Source organism: Lepus europaeus, chromosome 2 (genome assembly GCF_033115175.1).
Source record: "Lepus europaeus isolate LE1 chromosome 2, mLepTim1.pri, whole genome shotgun sequence".
Taxonomy (NCBI): domain Eukaryota; kingdom Metazoa; phylum Chordata; class Mammalia; order Lagomorpha; family Leporidae; genus Lepus; species Lepus europaeus.
Genome location: NC_084828.1, coordinates 165,024,347 through 165,043,228, shown reverse-complemented (window position 1 = coordinate 165,043,228; position 18,882 = coordinate 165,024,347). Strand labels below are relative to the sequence as shown.

Here is an 18,882-nt window from a genome sequence, read left to right as displayed (position 1 = left end):
CATTGATACAAAATTTCATGAGATTATAACAGCTGTATAACCTGAATTTATATCAATATTGGGCATCAAGACAGATTCGTCACAATTCTTAGTGAAGATCCCCATCTTCCACCTTTAAGGCAACAGGAAGAGTCCCAGAGAGTTTCAGTACCAGGAGTTCTTGCTGTAAGGAACTTGCTCCTCGAATCACTCTGGAAATTAGATCTGGGCAAAGGAGGAATCCACAGACTTTGGAGTCTTGACTGTGCCATAACAATTTAAAAGTTTGGAAGTTCTCTGTTTTAAAATGCCCCTAGGAGCTGGCATTGTAGCACAGCAGGTGGAGCCACCATCTGCGACACCGCCATCTCACACGAGCACAGGCTGGAGTCCCGGCTGCTCCATTTCCAATCCAGCTCCCTGCTAATGTCCCTGGGACAGCAGGGAAAGATGGTCTAAGGCTTGGGGGCCTGACACTCACATGGGAGACTCAGACATAAACTCAGATAGAGTTCTAGGCTCCTGGCTTTGGCCTGACCCTGCCCCAGAAATTGTGGCCATCTGGGGAGTAAACCAGCAGATAGAAGATCTCTCCCTCCCTCCCTCTCTCTGTCCCCTCCCCCTCTCCCTCTCAGTGTCTATAACTCTTTCGAATAAATAAATAAATCTTTAAAAAAAAAAAAAAACCTTCCCCTCAAAATCTTATCCTTATAAAATGTATGCAAAGGCAAAGCCCCCAAAGATCTAGAACATTCTACAGAGAAGGTTTTTTAACACGGGAACTGCTGACACTTTGTGCCCGACGGCTTGTTATTGCTGATGGCTGCCCTGCACACTGCAAGACACTCAGCAGCATCGTTGGCCTCTACCCACCAGATGCCAGGAGCAGCCCTGCGATGAGCGTGACAACCAAACTGGTCTACAGATAATGCCGAACAGTACTTAGGGGGAAGGACAATGGTGCCCTTAGGTCAGCAACGCTGCCCTAGATTAGAGTCAGACCTTTAATTTGCTAGTAGGTGGTCATTTTCTCCAACCTATACAAACCATATGTCCACACAGTTGTAAGCGAGATCCACTCCCTTCCAAGATGAAGTGGCTACATATCCTGGCATAGTTTTTATCACCACCATGCTCAAAAGGGCTAATATTTTCCTCAGAAAATTCTACTGTGTTATCTTCTCGGCTTTATCACCTTTTGCTATAGGACCCAGATTTCCTTCCTAGGATCCTATTGACACTTAGAAGGCACTACAAGTGACTCACTTGCAACTCAGAGTTTCCAAATCCCACTCATTTCCACAGCAATAATGGATGGCCTCCTGTAACAGATCAGGGCCAAAAATACAAGTAGCCCGCATTTGCTACAAAGTCAAATATGACAGGTTACTGCTTTAAAGAGTATACATTAGCATATTTTCTTAAGACGTAGTTATTTATTTATTTATTTGACAAAGTGACAGAGAAAGAAGGGAGAGAGAGACAGAGACAGAAAGAGAGGTCTTCTACCTGCTGGTTCACTACTCCAATAGCTACAACTGCCAGGACTGGTCCAGGCTAAAGCCCAGAGTCTGGAACTCTAGCCAGGTCTCCCACATGGGCAGCAGGAGCCAAAGACCTTGGGCCACCTCCTGCTGCCTTCCCATGCACGTTATCAGGAGCTGGATCAGAAGTGGGGCAACCTGGGCTCCAAATTGCTCTCTGATGCGGGATTGCCAACACGGCAAATGGCAACATAACCTGCTGTGCTGCAATACTGGCCTCAGAATTTATTTTTTATTTATGTTTAACTGACAGACAGGAACTGTGTATTCTTATGGAGTGCACTGTGCTGTTCTGTCCTATGTGGAGAAAGGTGTAAGCAAGCACACATGCCCCCATCACCTCATCCACTTCCCTCTTTTTTGTGGGGAGATCCAACAGCATTTCTTTGACAGTGCCAACAACTGAATGTGGTGTTTTACTCGTGATCCTTTTAAATCCCCAATTCAATTACCATGCTTATTTTTCTGATGAATCATCAGCAGAAAGCCAGGCTGTTTTTGTAGAGTGATATGATCCTGAGCTGGAACATCACTTCTGTCGCCTCTGTTTTACCTACTGGGCACTACACAGACACTTGGTCTAACTATGCAGAAGGTTAGACTATCTTAGCTAATCCAGCATGAAATTAACTCTTTATCCAACTTTGAGTTCTTCGAAGATAACTGTTACACACTGACACCAGAAGAAAACGGAGAAAAATAAAATGAAGTACCAGGGCAATGTGTGTTGCTCTATGCTTGTATCTCTACATTTGATAGCCTTCAAGTTGCAAATCTCAGCTCTAGGCCACAATTAAACTCAGGCATCAAAATAAAGACTTCACACACATTTTCAAACATCGCAGTAGCTGTGAATGTTTGGTCTTCAATACTGCTTTTCCCTCAAGGATTCCCTCTTTTCCTCTACCTCTTCTTCCTTCACTGGAGGGCTACCCAACCCACAAAGCAGCATCTGACATGTTGACACGGCCACAGACACCATGTCCCTGTAGAACCAGGAACTCTGCCACAAACACGGAGATTTCTTTGAATTCCAAACTTCCCTAGAAACAGAAAAGTAGAAGAAAAATGGACAAGTGACTGTCCCACATTCAGGCTGTGACTCAGAGCTGAGCGCCCTTGTTCAAACACACAGAGAATGCACACTTGTTTTTGAGTGGTGAGCAAGGAGCGACGCAATGGTTAAGGCAAGAAAGTCTTCGTGGGCAAGAAACCCATTAATTATTCCATTTCCCTTTATTCTTGCTCCTTATCCATGCAGCTTCCCTGGTTTCAGGTTACTCGAAGCTGTTGATGTCACAGAAAGCAGAAGCCTGTTTGGTTAAGCCACAAATCCCAGGGGTGAAAAGTGAATTCTGACGCACAAGACTCTGCAATGAGCTCCCACTTCAGGTCTTTGGCTCCAATGTAATGAAACAAGGCGGCAGTGACTCATGGGTAATCATGGTTCCCTTGGAGACAACTCTAACTTTTCACAAACATGCTAATTTTTCTGTACCTGTATGTCTTTAATATTTGTAAAAATGCTACACATAATTACCAGAAAGGTGTCATTATTATGGGATTGTCCATGCATCTTTTTCTTTCCTGATCATTGTCCTATGAGTGACTCTCTGACTCCCTGTCCCGATTATCTGGCACCGCGTGGATGAAGGAAGGGAGAAGGGAGTTCGCATCTCTCGCTTTGATTCCCATGCACTGCTACACTCGGAACGCGATGCCTAGGGCCCTCCCAGCTAACTGAATGTGTAAATAAAAGAGTTTTAGATCACTTCAAGGTGTCATTCAAATTTTCATCCTAGCTAACAGGGAGGAAATTCACCAAATCCACCCTGGGGCCGTTTTTCCATTTCTTTTCCTGCTGACACTCACGTAATGTGCTAGACAAAGGCACAGCAAGTCTCATATTAGAATCTTTTAGGACTAATTCCCCAGTCCTTCTGCCAATCTTAAAAAGATCACTCTGAAATTTTCACTCATGGATGAAAAAAAGAAATACAAAAAGAGCTGAAAAGGTAGTTTTATTATCAGCTCCCCCTTTTTAACCTCCTCTGTTTTTCTCATTCGTCCATCCCTGAAACCACTGGTCATGGTAACAGACTCGGAATCGCACTGAGTGAGCTACAGGAAGAATAGGGCACCTCAAAGGTGTAACTTCGTAACCTCGGACTCTTTATCCATTATATAATTTGAAAATTATTCCCTGCCTTGTTGTTGCAGGCATGAAGGCTCTGTGATATTAGATTTGGGCTCTTAGCAAGATTTCTCTGCCTGTGTATTCTGACAATAAGTACCATCATCGTGATCCACACAGTGTGAGGACAATCATTAGTAAATGGCTAAGAGGAGATGTCAATGGTGCTTCAGGCAGTGGTTCAACTACCCACTAATAAAGGCTTTGAACTTGGATAATAGAAAATACATCTCTTGGAACCACTTCACCAAGGGACTGTTTTCTATAATGGTCAGGGACAAATACCAAGACTCAGTGGAATACCTAAGTAAAAATAGCAACACCACTAGCCAAAGTTTCTGAATGAGATCTTACTCTAAGCAGCCTCTATGCACAACAGTATTGGTAGTTCAAAAACAATTTGTAAGTAATCCACCACAAACCTAAAGCAAACTCAGGAAAGCTGTAAAAATCTCCATCCTTGTCAAAGGATTGGTTTCAGAGGATCTTGGAGGGATTCCAGTGAGCAATGGCTGGTACAGCCGGAGAGAAATCATAGTCTATAATGTCATTGTTCATTTAATAATGATGGAGGACCGGTGCCACGGCTCAATAGGCTAATCCTCCGCCTGCGGCACCTGTACACCGGGTTCTAGTCCCAGTCGGGGCGCCGTATCCTGTCCCGGTTGCTCCTCTTCCAGTCCAGCTCTCTGCTGTGGCCCAGGAGTGCAGTGGAGGATGGCCCAAGTGCTTGGGCCCTGCACCTGCATGGGAGACCAGGAGAAGCACCTGGCTCCTGGCTTCAGATCAGCACGGTGCACCGGCTGCAGCACGCAGGTCGCAATGGCCATTGGAGGGTGAACCAACGGAAAAGGAAGACCTTTCTCTCTGTCTCTCTATCTCACTGTCCACTATGCCTGTCCAAAAAAAAAAAAAAGAAAAGAAAAAAAACAATGATAGAAATGTTCTATACCAGCACTGTCCAGTGTGGTAGCCACTGGACTTGTACTTTTCTTTTTAGCATTTGAAGTGTAGCTAGTGCAAATGAGGAATTGAAATTTTTATTTTATTGGGTTTTAATTACATTTACATGAATGTATGTGTCTACTGACCACCATACTGGATAATGCATGTCTACAAATGGAGGAGAGGAGTGTTGAGGATTTGAGTGTCTAGTGTAGGCAAGTGAGGAGGCATTGCTGAAGAACCCAGAAGCCTACGATGAGGACAGCCAAAGTTTTAGCTTGATGCCACTGCCAAGGGATTGCAAGTGAATGAATGGCTGCTTTCCAGGCTAATACTGAATTCATTAGGAACGAGTACTACGACTTGTGCTTGTCTAATGGGACACAGGACAGGGAGCTTTGGTGCCCATGTGCGGCAGGCTCCCCATTATCAGCATGAGGGGAACTTGAACTCTGAAGAGAAAGTAGAAAGAAATGGTAGAGGTCACGTTGTAAGGCCATGAGCTAGGTGGTTAGTCTAGAAAACAGACTACATTGTTTTTATTACTTTACCTTAAACTGACAGTGCCATATAATATGATAAGGCAGGGGTTCTAGATACATGCCTACATGTAGGTGTCACATTGTTTCCTCAATTGTTTATTCATTATCTGTCATATTTACTTAGTTGTTTACCTCTTTAGCATCTATCCCACTAGAGTGTAGGCTACATGAGGACATGGACCATCCTTTACCTATTTTTCAAAGATATTAGATAAAAGATTGCCAAAATGAACATTCAGATCCAGTATTACTTGTCAAAAGTATGTTAGGCCAGTGCCACAGCTCACTGGGCTAATCCTCCACTGGTGGCACCAGCACTCCTGGTTCTAGTCCCGATTGGGGTGCCAGATTCTGTCCCGGTTGCTCCTCTTCCAGTCCAGCTCTCTGCTGTGGCCCAGGAAGGCAGTGGAGGATGGCCCAGGTGCTTGGGCCCTGCACCCGCATGGGAGACCAGGAGGAAGCACCTGGCTCCTGGCTTCGGATCGGCGCAGTGCCGGCCGTGGCAGCCATTTGGGGGGTGAACCAACAGAAGGAAGACCTTTCTCTCTGTCTCTCTCTCACACTGTCTAACTCTGCCTGTCAAAAAAAAATTTTTTTAAAGTATTTTAACCTGTCAACTGAAGACTGAATAAAGAAATTATGGGATATGTACACCATGGAATACTACACAGTGGTAAAAAAAAAAAAATGGATGAATCTGGAAAACATCATACTTAGTGAAATAAGCCAGTCCCAAAGGGACACATACCATATGTTCTCCCTGATCTGTGAGAACTAATAGAGCACCTAAAAAACAATCTGTAGAAGTGAAACTGACACTTTGAGAAGCAATGACTTTGAACACCCCTTGTCTCGACTGTTGAGGAACAGTTTGTGTGTGTGTGTGTGCAAACTGTTGAAATCTTTACTTAGTATAGAGTTGGTTTTCTGTGTATAAAGTTAATTGAAAATGAATCTTAGTGGAGAATGGGACTGGTAATGGCAGAGAGAGGAGGAGGAGGGATGGGAGCATGGGTGGTAGGGGTGGTATGGTGGCAAGAATCACTATATTCCTAGAGTTGTACTTATGAAATGCATGAAGTCTGTATTCCTTAAATAAAAGTGCAGAAGATAGACCCGGTCACTACCCTTATGGTGTGCACTCAACAGATGATGCAATTAAGAAAAGATGAATTGGGGGCCGGCGTTGTGGCACAGCAGGTAAAGCTGCCTCCAGCACTGCTGGCATCCTATATGGACACCGGTTCGTGTCCCGGCTGCTCTACTTCCATTCCAGCTCCCTGGATGGCCTGGAAAAAGCAGCAGAAGATGGCCCAAGTATTTGGGCCCCTGTCATCCACATGGAAGAACCAGATGGAGTTCCTGGCTCCTGCTCCCGGCTTCAGTCTGGCCCAGCCTTGGCCACTGCAGGTATCTGGAGAGTGAGCCAGCAAATAGAAGATCTCTCTTTCTCTGTCTCTCCCTTTCTCTCTGTAACTCTTTCAAAGAAATAAATAAACCTAAAAAAAAAAAAAAAGAAGAAGAAGAAGAAGAATGGATGATTCCCTATCAGCAGGGACCTGACTTAGGACACAGGTAGGGAAAGGTCAAAACAGGGGAAACTTCCTTGAGGGTTGGAATGAATTTTGAAGGCTAATAAGGAATTAACTAGGTAAAGGGGAGGAGGGAAGGAAAGGAGAGGGCAGAACATTGTAGACAAAAGCCTTAGGTGGGATATAGTGAACTCCAAAAACATTTTAGAGAAAAGTATTTCTGTCACTCAGCAAGCAAGACAGAGGGACAGGAGAGAAGCTGACAAGGTCAGCTGAAGATGCAACTGGAGGAGACTGCAGCTCGAATCCAGCCCCTTAGATCTCGCACACACCTGAATTCACCCAGTATCGTCCAAGGGCATTCTTCCAGGAATGGCCATGCGGCCACCAAACGCTCTACCACACAGCCCCTTTAACTCTCAGGAGACATCTTGTGTTCAGAGGCAGAGGGGACTCATCCATCCAACAAAAGCAGGAACTTCACACACACACACACACACACATACAGACAGAAACAGAGACTCACCTGTGTAAGAATCCATGAAAGGCTTTTGCTCATGTGTTACTGAATATGAGTTTCTACTCTAGTCAGCTCTAAGAAAGGTAAAAATATTATTCCCATTTTAGAGTTGAAGAGTCTGAAACGCAAAGAAAACGTGACTTGTCCAGGGGTTCACAGTTAGAAGGGGCAGAGCCAGAATTCAGAGGCACACCACCCACATCCCACTCTCTCCCTTGTAAGAGTGGTTTCTTCCCAACTGAGGGCCTTGTGGGAAATATCAAATCTGACCCCTACTGACACAAATATCACCAACCATGCAACTCCTTAAAAGCTCTTGGTTAAGGTGACTTTTGCCCTGCCCACAGAGCCTTCTCTTCCGCCAGGAAGACCTTCACAGTGGGCTTCTTAAAACACACTTCAAAGTTGGAGGCCTTGGGGAGCTGACTTGGAAAGTTCCATATCACTTTTTCAGACAGTTAATGCCGTTCATCCAATTCAAATCCCGAGCCTTGCTTAGAGCTTGTTTTAAAAGTCAACTGAAGACCCTGAATCGTTCACACTCTGAAATACAATGAGTCATTTTTCAGGCTCACGGATCAAAAGCCCGAAAGCACCTAACAATGGTATGTCTCAAATGCTGAGAGTCTATTATGGTCCAAATGCCCTACGTGCATTCTATACAGAGAGTGACCCACTGTCCCACTTTACCTGGGACCGGTGACTCCTAGAACACAGGACTTTCAATGCTAACCTGGGATGAGTTGGTGGCTCCGGCAGGAACTCAATCCCCCTACCATCACCACAGATAAGAGAATCCAGACCTCTGTGTTCACATGGTTTGTGTAAGGCCCTCACAGCTTTAGGAACAAAACTGGGGTATGAATTGGTATCTAATTTCCAGGAGTGAACTCCAGCCTGGCCACCTGGGTAACCTCCCAGCAAAATTTAACTGAGCGGAATGGACCTCTTTGTGTACTGAGAGGTAAATGAACACCTCAAACCTTCCACTTCTCTGGAGAATTCTCACTTTCCTGTTTTCTGGAGTGCACAGGGTTTTTCTCAGGACTGAATAAAAACTGACTGCATTTTCAATGGCCTTAAAGTCAATGTTCTGATTTGTGTATCAACGCCAGCCATGTTGTGTCATCTGAAAGATGCTTTTAACACACCCAGAGCAGGACAAGCAATTTGAGTGGGAGACTAACCAGAAAATTAAAGGGAACAGGCTTTGGAGTCACAACTGAAGATGTGGAATAGGAGCTGGGAGACTTAAATTTGAGGCATTCTTCTGCCACATTCAGCTATGTGATCTCAGGGTTGATAACAGTTATTTCTTAGCGTCACCCTGCAGCAGAAAATGAGATCATCCAACGTGAACCTACCTCGGTTTGTGACTGGCACATGTAAGTGCCCAACAAATGTTAGTTCACCAACACCCAAGAAAGGAAACTTGAAATACCCCTCACTTTGTAATGTCCTCAAACTTCCACCAGGATTTCTGAAAATAATAGCCCGCATCAATACGGACACAAACCACCCAGCTTTTTCTAAATTCAGCTGGAAAATGTTAGACATTTTGCCCAAGAAACACACAGTAGCAAGTAGGCATGTGAGAAGATATTCAATGTCTTCAGCTGATAGGAAATGCGTACCATTACACACCTACTAGAATGGCTACAATTAAAAATAATCACAATACCAAGTATTGGCAATGATGCCGAATAACCAGAATTCTTCTGCATCTGATGGCAGGAATGTAAATGGCACAGACAACTCTGGAAACAGAAGGGCAGTTTCTTAAAAAGTGAAGCACACACTTATCACATGACCCAGCAATCCTATTCCTAGAAATGCAACCAAAAGAAATGAAGAGATATGTGCGTGCATGCGTGTGCACACACACACAAATGCTTGTTAAGCTCCCTTCATAAAAGCCAAAAATCTGTAAGCAACCCAAATGTTCATCACCAGAGAGCACAAAAACAACACATGCTGTATCCACACAATGGGATGCAGCTGAGTGAGCTAAAGGAACAACTGATACACACAAGATGTGGCCGTCAAACACATCTTTCGTCAAGCAAAAGAAGCCAGAAACAGAAAGCAATATACTCTTTGACTCCGGTTCCATCGGATTCTAGAGAAGGGCGGGGATAGAAGATGGGCTTACATGTCTAGGAACACAAAGGGACTCTGGGGGTGACAGACAAGTCCTACTTCTTACACGAGTTCACAGTTACACAGGTGTATGCATTTGTCAAAGCTCACTGAACACCTAGAAGGGGACAAGTTTTACTAACCATGAACATGCCAATAAAACTTGATGAAAAGAACAGCCACGGTAAACAACAGGGGGTCTAACCTGGGGAGTTAGGGGCCATTCTGGGAAAGCTGTGGAGGCGGAAGCTGGAGAAGGAGGGACAGGACACAGCCAGTCACCGGCTGCCATGAATGAAGTATGGCCTTTGCCTCTGGGTATCAGGGGACCAAACAAGGAGAAAGCAGGCACTCAGTGTCTCTGTGTGTCCCGCAGTTGATTTCACTTGGCTACTCGTAATGCTGCTGACAGAGGTCAGTGCTTAACCTTACAAAATGTGTTAAACGGCCTCACTTTTTAAAAATGAGCTGGCAGAGTCACCACCCTCCTTGCTGCCTCCAGCTACGTTTCTGAGGGAACTCAAGAATGACTTTTTCTTTTTTAATTATTTTTTACAAGTGATGACAACAGGCTGCTCTAACAACCTGCATCCCTCTGACTGCAACGCTGTGCCCATGAGAAAAGGAAGATAAACTCCATAAAAATGCCTCATGCCGATCTCAAGCCTCTAACGGAATCCCCAGCAGTACCTGGCACCCAGGCCACACATGAGTAGGTAGGAGTTCACAAATAAGTAACTTCAGGACACAACGGGAGAGAGGGGATGCGGCGGAGAGAGAGAACGGACGGGTGTTAGGTAAAGGCTTTCTCAAGAAAGGGTACTCTATTCCAAGTTTGATTTATTTATCCTTTTCAGTGCTAAAATGTCCTTTATGAGATAACCTAATGTCCTCTCTTGTCACACAATAAATAAGAGTTAATTCTATGTATGCCTCTACATTTTCTTTTAAATTCCAGAGAATTCCTAGGTTTGGGAACCACCGCTGGCCAGTGCTCCTCTCAATCCACTAGTTGGACAGGCAATGCCAAGCATCCTGCCATGCCATCGCAAGGCCATAGTGATGATGCACCTCCAGCCACACCTCCACCGGATCCTACGTCAAGCTTCTGAATCCTGCTCAGTCACCTTTAATACATTCCTCACCTCTGGAAAGCCCTTGCTCAGCATTTCTCAGACCCCTCTGAGGCCTTGTGAAATGGAGCCTCTCTGTGCTCCCTTCCCTACAATTCTGATCCTCACCTAGTTTGGTGCCTTCATCCCTGATGACCTGTGAACAAATGTGTCCCCTCCCCTGAACTACGGGTTCTTCTCTATCAATTTCACAGTCCCGCGGTCTAAAAAATTCTACTATATGTTGACTGAACACACCAACAATGAATTCAGTGTGGGGCATGTGCTGTGGTGCAGTGGGTTAAGCCACACCCTGTGATGCCAACATCCCATATGAGTACCAACTGGAGTCCTGGCTGTTTCCGCTTACGATCCAGCTCCCTGATAATGTGCCTGAGACAGCAGAGGAAGATGGTCCAAATACTAGGGCCCTTGCACCCACGTGGAAGACTTGGAAGAAGCTCTTGGCTCCTGATATTGGCCTGGCCCAGCCCTGGCTATCATAGCCATTTGGGAAGTGAACAAGCAGATGGAAGATTTCTCTCTCTCTCCCTCTCTCTCTGTCTTCCCCTCTCTCCCTCTCCGTAACTCTGCCTTTCAAATTAATAAAATAAAAAGCTAAAGAAAAAAAGTCCGATGTAACTACTATTGATTGAGCACCTACTATGTACCAGGCATGGTGCTGGAGGGTGCGTATCTACCCTTAAAAGTGAGCTTACCCCCTGCACTTGCCACCCAAATATGAGAAAACAGAAGCCACCGTTGTGGCATAGGTGAAGTTGCAGCCTACACTGCCAGCATCCCATATAGGCACCAATTCGTGTCCTGGCTGCTCCACTTCCAATCCAGCTCTCTGCTGATGCACCTGGGAAAAGCAGCAGAAGATGACCCAAGTGTTTGGGCCCCTGACATCACATGTGAGACCTGGATGAAGCGCCTGGCTTCGGCCTGGCCTAGCACTGGCTGTCATGGCCATCTGGGGAGTGAACCAGCAGAAGGAGGGTCTCTCTCTCTCTCTCTCTCTCTCTCTCTCTCTCTCTCTTTCTCTCTCTCTTTTTCTTTGTCTGTCCCTGTCTCTCTCTGTAATTCTGAATTTCAAAAAATAAACAAATATTTTAAAAATATATAAGGGAAACACCCTGTGTTTGGTCTCTCCTGTAGGACTTCTCGGTGTGGTGTGAGGTCAAAATGTGAGGGTAGAAACATCCGGACGTGTGAATTCAATGGTCAAAAAAAAGCTTTAGGAAGTTGAGCAGGTAATCAAATGCTTTAATGTATGTAACATAAAGAAGGCAATGTATTTTATTCTAATGGACATGAGAACCATGAAAAGTCTGTATTTTAAACCATCAGGGCCCAGTTGCATCCATTCGCAGATTATCTGCTCAGCAGATGGGTGTAACTAATCTCATTTTGCAAGAGGAGAGACTAAGAATGGACACATTCTGAAGCAGACCAAGATCAGAAGGCAGAGAGGAGAAATCCTGTGAAGAAGATGGATTTGAGCTCAGGCCATCTGAACGCACGTCCTGGGCAAGGGGTCCAGCCCTGCCCTCAGTTAAGCAAATCCCGTCCCGGAGCTCCATCCTCTCATCTGTGAAAGTGAAGCGCAGGGGTGGACTAGACCACATGGGCCATGCGTTCCAACCCAATTTCTTATTTTTTTTTTAATACAGGCAGAGTAGACAGTGAGAGAGAGACAGAGAGAAAGGTCTTCCTTTTGCCGTTGGTTCACCCTCCAATGGCCGCCACGGCCAGCGCGCTGTGGCCGGCGCACCACGCTGATCCGAAGGCAGGAGCCAGGTGCTTATCCTGGTCTCCCATGGGGTGCAGGGCCCAAGGCCTTGGGCCATCCTCCACTGCACTCCCAGGCCACAGCAGAGAGCTGGACTGGAAGAGGAGCAACCGGGACAGAATCTGGTGCCCCGACCGGGACTAGAACCCAGTGTGCCGGTGCCGCAAGGCGAAGGATTAGCCTACAGAGCCGTGGCGCCGGCCCCAGTTTCCTAATTCTAAGAGCGTGTCACAAATAAGAACAGGAATCAAGTTCTCGGCCCCTCTTGCTGTACGCATGTAAGCAAGAGATTCCATCATTTTCTCTGCCCTTTTCTTTAAAATGGTAGGAAATTCAATGCTAGTAACGTTCCAGATTCTTGCTCAAATGTGTCTGTTTCTGTTTCTCTTACCCCTTCTTATTCCCCACTCTCTTTTTCTTTCTTTCTCTTCTCTTAGCCCTTTACATATTCCCCTATTCTATCCAGGAAAAGAATGACTAATATGCATTCCCTTTAATCCAGTAACAGAGTCCTGACAGTATCCCCCCTCAGGAACTGCACCCCTTCCAAAGTATACACTTTACCAGAACTTTCAATGAGCAGCCCCACCCTCCCCTGCCAAGAAGCAGAAAATGGGAACAGGTACTTGGCACAGTAGCTAAGTTGCCACTGGAACACCCACATCCCATGTCAGAATGCCTGGTTCAAGTCCTAGCTACTCAGCTCCTGATCCAGCTCCCTGCTAATGTCCATCTGGAAGGAAAGACAGCAGATAATGACCAAAGTACTTGGGTCTCTGCAACCCATGTGGGAGACCCAGATGGACTTCTGGTCACCTGGCTTTGGCCTGGAATAAACCAGGGGTGAGTTGGGGTGAACCAGCAAATGAAGATCTCTCTCTGCTTCTCTGCCTTTCAAATAAAATAAAAGTAAATATTTTTTGTAAAAAATTAAATACTGGGGGCCAGTGCTGTCGCATAGCGGGTAAAAGCCGCTGCCTGCAATGCTGGCATCCCATATGGGCGCCAGCTCGAGTCCTGGCAGCTCCACTTCCGATCCTGCTCTCTGCTAAGGCTTGGGAAAGCAGTAGAAGACAGCCCAAGTCTTGGGCCCCTGTACCCACGTGGGAGACCCGGAGGAAGCTCCTGGCTCCTGGCTTCGGATCAGTGTAGCTCCAGCCATTGAGACCAACTGGGGAATGAATCAGCAGATGGAAGGCCTCTCCTTCTCTGTGTAATAAATAAATAAATAAATAAATAATTTTTTTTTTTTTGACAGGCAGAGTGGATAGTGAGAGAGAGAGAGACAGAGAGAAAGGTCTTCCTTTTTGCCGTTGGTTCACCCTCCAATGGCCGCTGCGGACAGCGCATCTCGCTGATCCGAAGCCAGGAGCCAGGTGCTTCTCCTGGTCTCCCATGCGGGTGCAGGGCCCAAACACTTGGGCCATCCTCCACTGCCTTCCCGGGCCATAGCAGAGAGCTGGCCTGGAAGAGGGGCAACCGGGATAGAATCCGGCGCCCTGACCGGGACTAGAACCCGGTGTGCCGGCGCCGCAAGGCGGAGGATTAGCCTGTTAAGCCACGGCGCCGGCCCATTTTTTAAAATTAAATACTGGATCCAAACAGAGCCAGTTAGATAACCTTTCTGTGGAATGTATTCATGTCAGTGCCCTTGAAATATTGTTCATCAGTTTCTACTACTTAAGCTCTTCTCAGCTTCCCTGGTTTCAGGATGTCTCCAATAACCAGCTTTACCATTTTTCCTTTGATTTTTGTGATTACCTTTCAACCTTACAATAAAATACTTTTATGCTCAAATTAAATTCAGTTTCTGTTGCCTGCAACCAAAAAGCCCTAACGGATACAACTTTTTAGCTCAATCATTTTTCTTAAGCCCTAAAACTCACCACCTACTTCTCCTGAGAAGCCATAAATGTAATGAAATGTAATGTGTAAAAGTGGGGCAATCCATCTGCTTTGTTAGCGCCTTACGCATATCCCCGAGGTCTGAGGTTGGGGGGTACAGACTTTCTGTCCTGGTCCTCTTTGGCTCTCATGGCTTCTCACTTCTACTCTATTCAGTCTATCCACAACTCAGGAAAACCTGCCCACCAGGAGAAAACACAGGAAACACTTAAAGCCCATTGGATAAAACCATATTGATGGGCACCAATTTGCTTTGACAACAGAAATGGCAGCTCTACATCATGTCCAGCCCAGAATCCAAGAACTGAAAATCCTGGAGGAACTTGGAGCCCCAACCTGTGGTCCTTTGCAGGACCTTGCACCAGCTGTTTATTATTCTAACTAAATTACCTGGAGACGCTTCTTGGGAAGAAGGTTAATTTTGGCTTACAGTTCAGAGGTTCATAGTCCAAGAGCGGACAGCTCCATGTGTTCAGGCATCTGGTGAAGCCAAGGAGAGTGGAGGGATGATCACATTGGAGAGCCAGGAAGCAAAGACACAAGCAGCAAACTCTCCCTCTACCTTCTAAACGTGTCTCCTATAATGCCATCCTGATCCCACACACAGCACTGTCCTAATCCAGCCCAGTCTCTGCCTTCACACACCATAACTGGATCAAGTCTTCATCTGAATTCCTCTACCACTAGCATTAATTCATTAACTGCTAACTTGAGATTGCAGCTTAGACACCTGCATGAGTTTAAGGAGCCCAATCCTATTCAAACCACAAAAACAATGACTGAGCAGTCTTGGCCTATGAAGCATTGAGTCGACAACTTTCCATGGTTTATCTCACACAGCAGCCACAGGCTGGCATGATAATTATTTCTACTTTACAGATGAAAAGACTGTAGAGATTTGGAAAGATCAAGACCTTGACTGAGGTCAAGAGCTATTGTAAGATAGAGCCAAGACCAAATCCAGGTCTTTCTGACTAATCACTGTGACATCCTGCCTAACCTAGGCAAGTTTCTGCTTCAGAGCCAGACATCGCTAGCTAACGGAAACCAAAGGAGTCCAATATTTTTCATGCCAGAAACAAGAGCATGAGGGGTTTTGCATCAAGACAAACTGTTTTGATTGTGTCACTTGCCTTTTTCCTTCTAGTTGCCACTGGAGACTTTGCTGTCCTCTACATATGGACAAAACCTATCTTACCTGAAGCAGGAATGTTTTTCAGGTTAAAATCAAAATAAGAAGACTTCCTACAAGTGTACAACACTCACAGGCCTCGCCAAAGTTGTAACTCCCACAGGGCTTGCTATAGTGGATACAGAACTTCAAGGACCACAACTTTTGCCTTTTATTAGATTCTTCCACCCACCCCCCCACACATACACACATATACACACATACACACATACACACATGCACACACATATACACATATACACACACGCACGCACACACATACACACACGAACACATACACACATACACATACGCACACACATACACATACGTACACACATACATACACATACAGACACATACACACATACACACACACACAGGCTGAGATAATTGCTCTGCCTCACAAATACCACTTCATAGAACCTTTTAGGAATAGAGAAGGTTTTAGACACTATAAGAATAGAATTCAAAACATTAATACATATTATATACATATTATTACATATTAATACATATTATTATAATACATATTCACTCCAAAAAAGAAACTCACTGGACAAGTTTAGCTAATAAAATTATACAAACGGTCACGTCTTCATTGTCCTACACATACCATGATTATGTAGGATGTTAATATTAAAAGAAGCTGGGCAAAGTGTATGTGGAACTCTGTCATGCCTCTGTAACTCTTTCCTGGATCTAAAATTGTTTCAAAATGAAAGGCTTTCTAAAAAAATGTAATGGACAGTCTGGGCAAGAGACTCCCCAGAGCAGCCCCTTAAGAAGAGGCTTTAAGACAGCGATACTGACGGAATGCAGCTGAAGTGAGAGTCTTGAGTTATCTTCACCAATGAAGTATCATCAACAGCAGCTCTTGCCCAAAGCCACGAGAATAACATCTTACAAACCAAGACTGCAACAAGAGCGAAACAAAAACAGAGACTTTGATCATGACACCTTACATCTGAGCCATGAATCGACCTTCTGAAGGCAAAACATCACGGTGACCAGTGTGCAGGCAGGGTGGGGGAAAGTGGAGAATGAGCGGGGGGCGAGCAAGGAAGAAACAGGGAGGATAATGAATGAGACGCAGTAAAGGGGGACAAGAACGAGTCATTTCTATTGTGTGTCTGGTGTCACGGAGAGAAGTCACACATTCGGGGAGCTAGCTGGATAACACGAGGGCACTAAGAACCTCGGAGCACTGGCACTCAGTATAAGGAACTTTTTTTTAACTCCCCCCTCCAAAAAAAAGTTTCAGAAACACCCATCTAAGAGTTATTAGATATAACCAAAGCATGTCAGAAGAAAGTTTAAAAGATGCTAAAAACATGGACCACTTAGGGCCTGCAGAAAACGCGGGAAGAAAGTTTTGAGGAAGACTAAATCCAGCATCAGAAACACTTTCAAGGATTAGCAGGTCTCCTACTCATTCAATCCTCATTCCCAGAATTAGACAAAAAGAGTCCAGTCCAGTCCAGAGGATCTCTTTGCACACATGAGGAAGAAGTTCTTGAAATAACGGGTGAGGCCATACCTCAGCAGCTCACCAAAGGTGCCTACCACACAGTTTGTGAGTGTCAGCACTGAGAGAAGAGACTGTTTCTCGCAAGAATTTGCTATGGACCTGCCTAAAGCAGGAAGGGGGAACCACTGGTTGATTGAGGGTCTCCTCCGAGTCCTGGAATCAAATCATACTCCATATGCAGCCGTTTTATCAATTCTTTGTAGCTGCTGGGGGGGAAGCAGGCATCGTGACCCTGGGACAGAAGCACCTGTCACATCATGAAACCCTAACACAGAAATTCCCTTGACTGCTCCATTTTTCTAACCTCTCTTCCATTTCAGAGACGATCTAAGGACATAGGACTGTGAAAATGCAACTCAGGAGACAAGCTGATGTGTGACACTAAGGTTCCACCTGTTTTCCACTAAGACAATGGAGGTAAACTCATGAGAGAATACATCATAGCCCCAGATCAGAATCTGTAAGAGACGCCACTGCTCCCACAACACTTTATCTCCATTCACATCCTACTTACAGTCCCCATACTTGGAGGAAGAGTTAAGATTTTAAAAAAAAATCTGTTTTCAAAATTTATATTTTATTACTCTCATGAGTGAGAAGAAAACAGAACAGTCCAAAACATGATGTCTGCACATTCTTGTTTTTAAACTGTGATAATCTCATCCTTCTCATCTCAAACAGCTTGGAGAAACCACTCTCCACTTCATCCCAGTTCGTCTTCCATTTATTTTGGCGGCGTAATTTTGTCAGACACCCAAAGGCTTTCCCACCAAGAAAACCAGGATTTGCTGAGAAAAATCTATTTGTAACCCATATCAGTATCCATCAGAATCAAAGACAGCTATTGCAAACGTCCTCAAACTCTTAGAAGTACCAGAGTCGGGCAAGGGGTTAACCCAGCTGATTTTCTCAGTTCACTTAAGAGAAGGATGCCAGAGAATTTTTTAAGGTGAACACCTGGAGGGAAAAAAGTTGTATTTTGTTTCCACCTCAAGAAACTGCAGACAAACACGAAGCAAATCACATCACCGGAATACTCAATTATCTGAACATGCTAATTAACTAAATGTAATCAACCCGCTTCCAGGCCTCTCTTCACCTGCAGTAATATTTCTGGTGCCACTGCCTTTCTTATTCCTCACAACCGGTCGAACGTTAGACAATCTGCATGGTGCATCAAAGGGAAACAAATAAGCACGGATTTTTGCTGATGGCAGGCATTTCTCATGCTCAGGGCACATGAGGCAGCAATATGGAAATGGCAGCACTGGCTCTATATTTTAATTATTCTCCACACCTATTGTACAAAAGAGACTTAGGGTTCAATTAGGAAATATGATGCTCACTTATGGTTATTTCATAAAACTGAGCACAGACAGTCACTGAAAGTGGTAAAAATGCAGTCATGACAGAATTAAATATTCATGAAATCAAGAGCGACTGGAAAGCTGAGGATATCAGGATATTAAAATTCATCATAGTTTTCACAATGTAAATCTTGTATGCATTTGTAAGGCATCCCGGACGGGTCTAGCTTGTGTTCAAATTCCAGTTCCTTGGTAGACTGCCATTTAAATAACAATATTGATTTGGGTGGATAAACAACAGTCTTGAATTGTAGCTCAGTTTCAAAATGCAAAACAATTTTTTTTGAACATTTGCAAACCCGAACTTGTTTAAGTGAGCCTGTCTCCGAACACAGAACAGCAACATCCAGTGTGATCCCAGCATACTCCAGGTATTTGTTTAACCCACTCGTATCATAGGAACAGTCCCCCGGAAACCAAGGCAGCCCCCGACGAGGAGCACTGGATGCAGGTCGTTTCTAACCAGCACAAGTGCCCATGTTCCTGTGCCCAGCGAGCGAAAGTGACACTGACTGGCTTCCTCAGTTCCAATATTCTGATTTGTTGAACCAACTTTTCCCCCAATATCAGCAGCCAGTTTCAAAATGCATTAGCAAATACACGTGT

The 18,882-nt window shown here is 45.0% G+C and overlaps 1 protein-coding gene across 5 annotated transcripts in view; it reads right to left on the bottom strand.

Moving 5' to 3' along the window:
* RBMS3 (RNA binding motif single stranded interacting protein 3) overlaps window positions 1–18,882 on the bottom strand; it is a 1,606,934-nt gene that overhangs the window by 1,587,068 nt on the left and 984 nt on the right. The window lies entirely within an intron of this gene.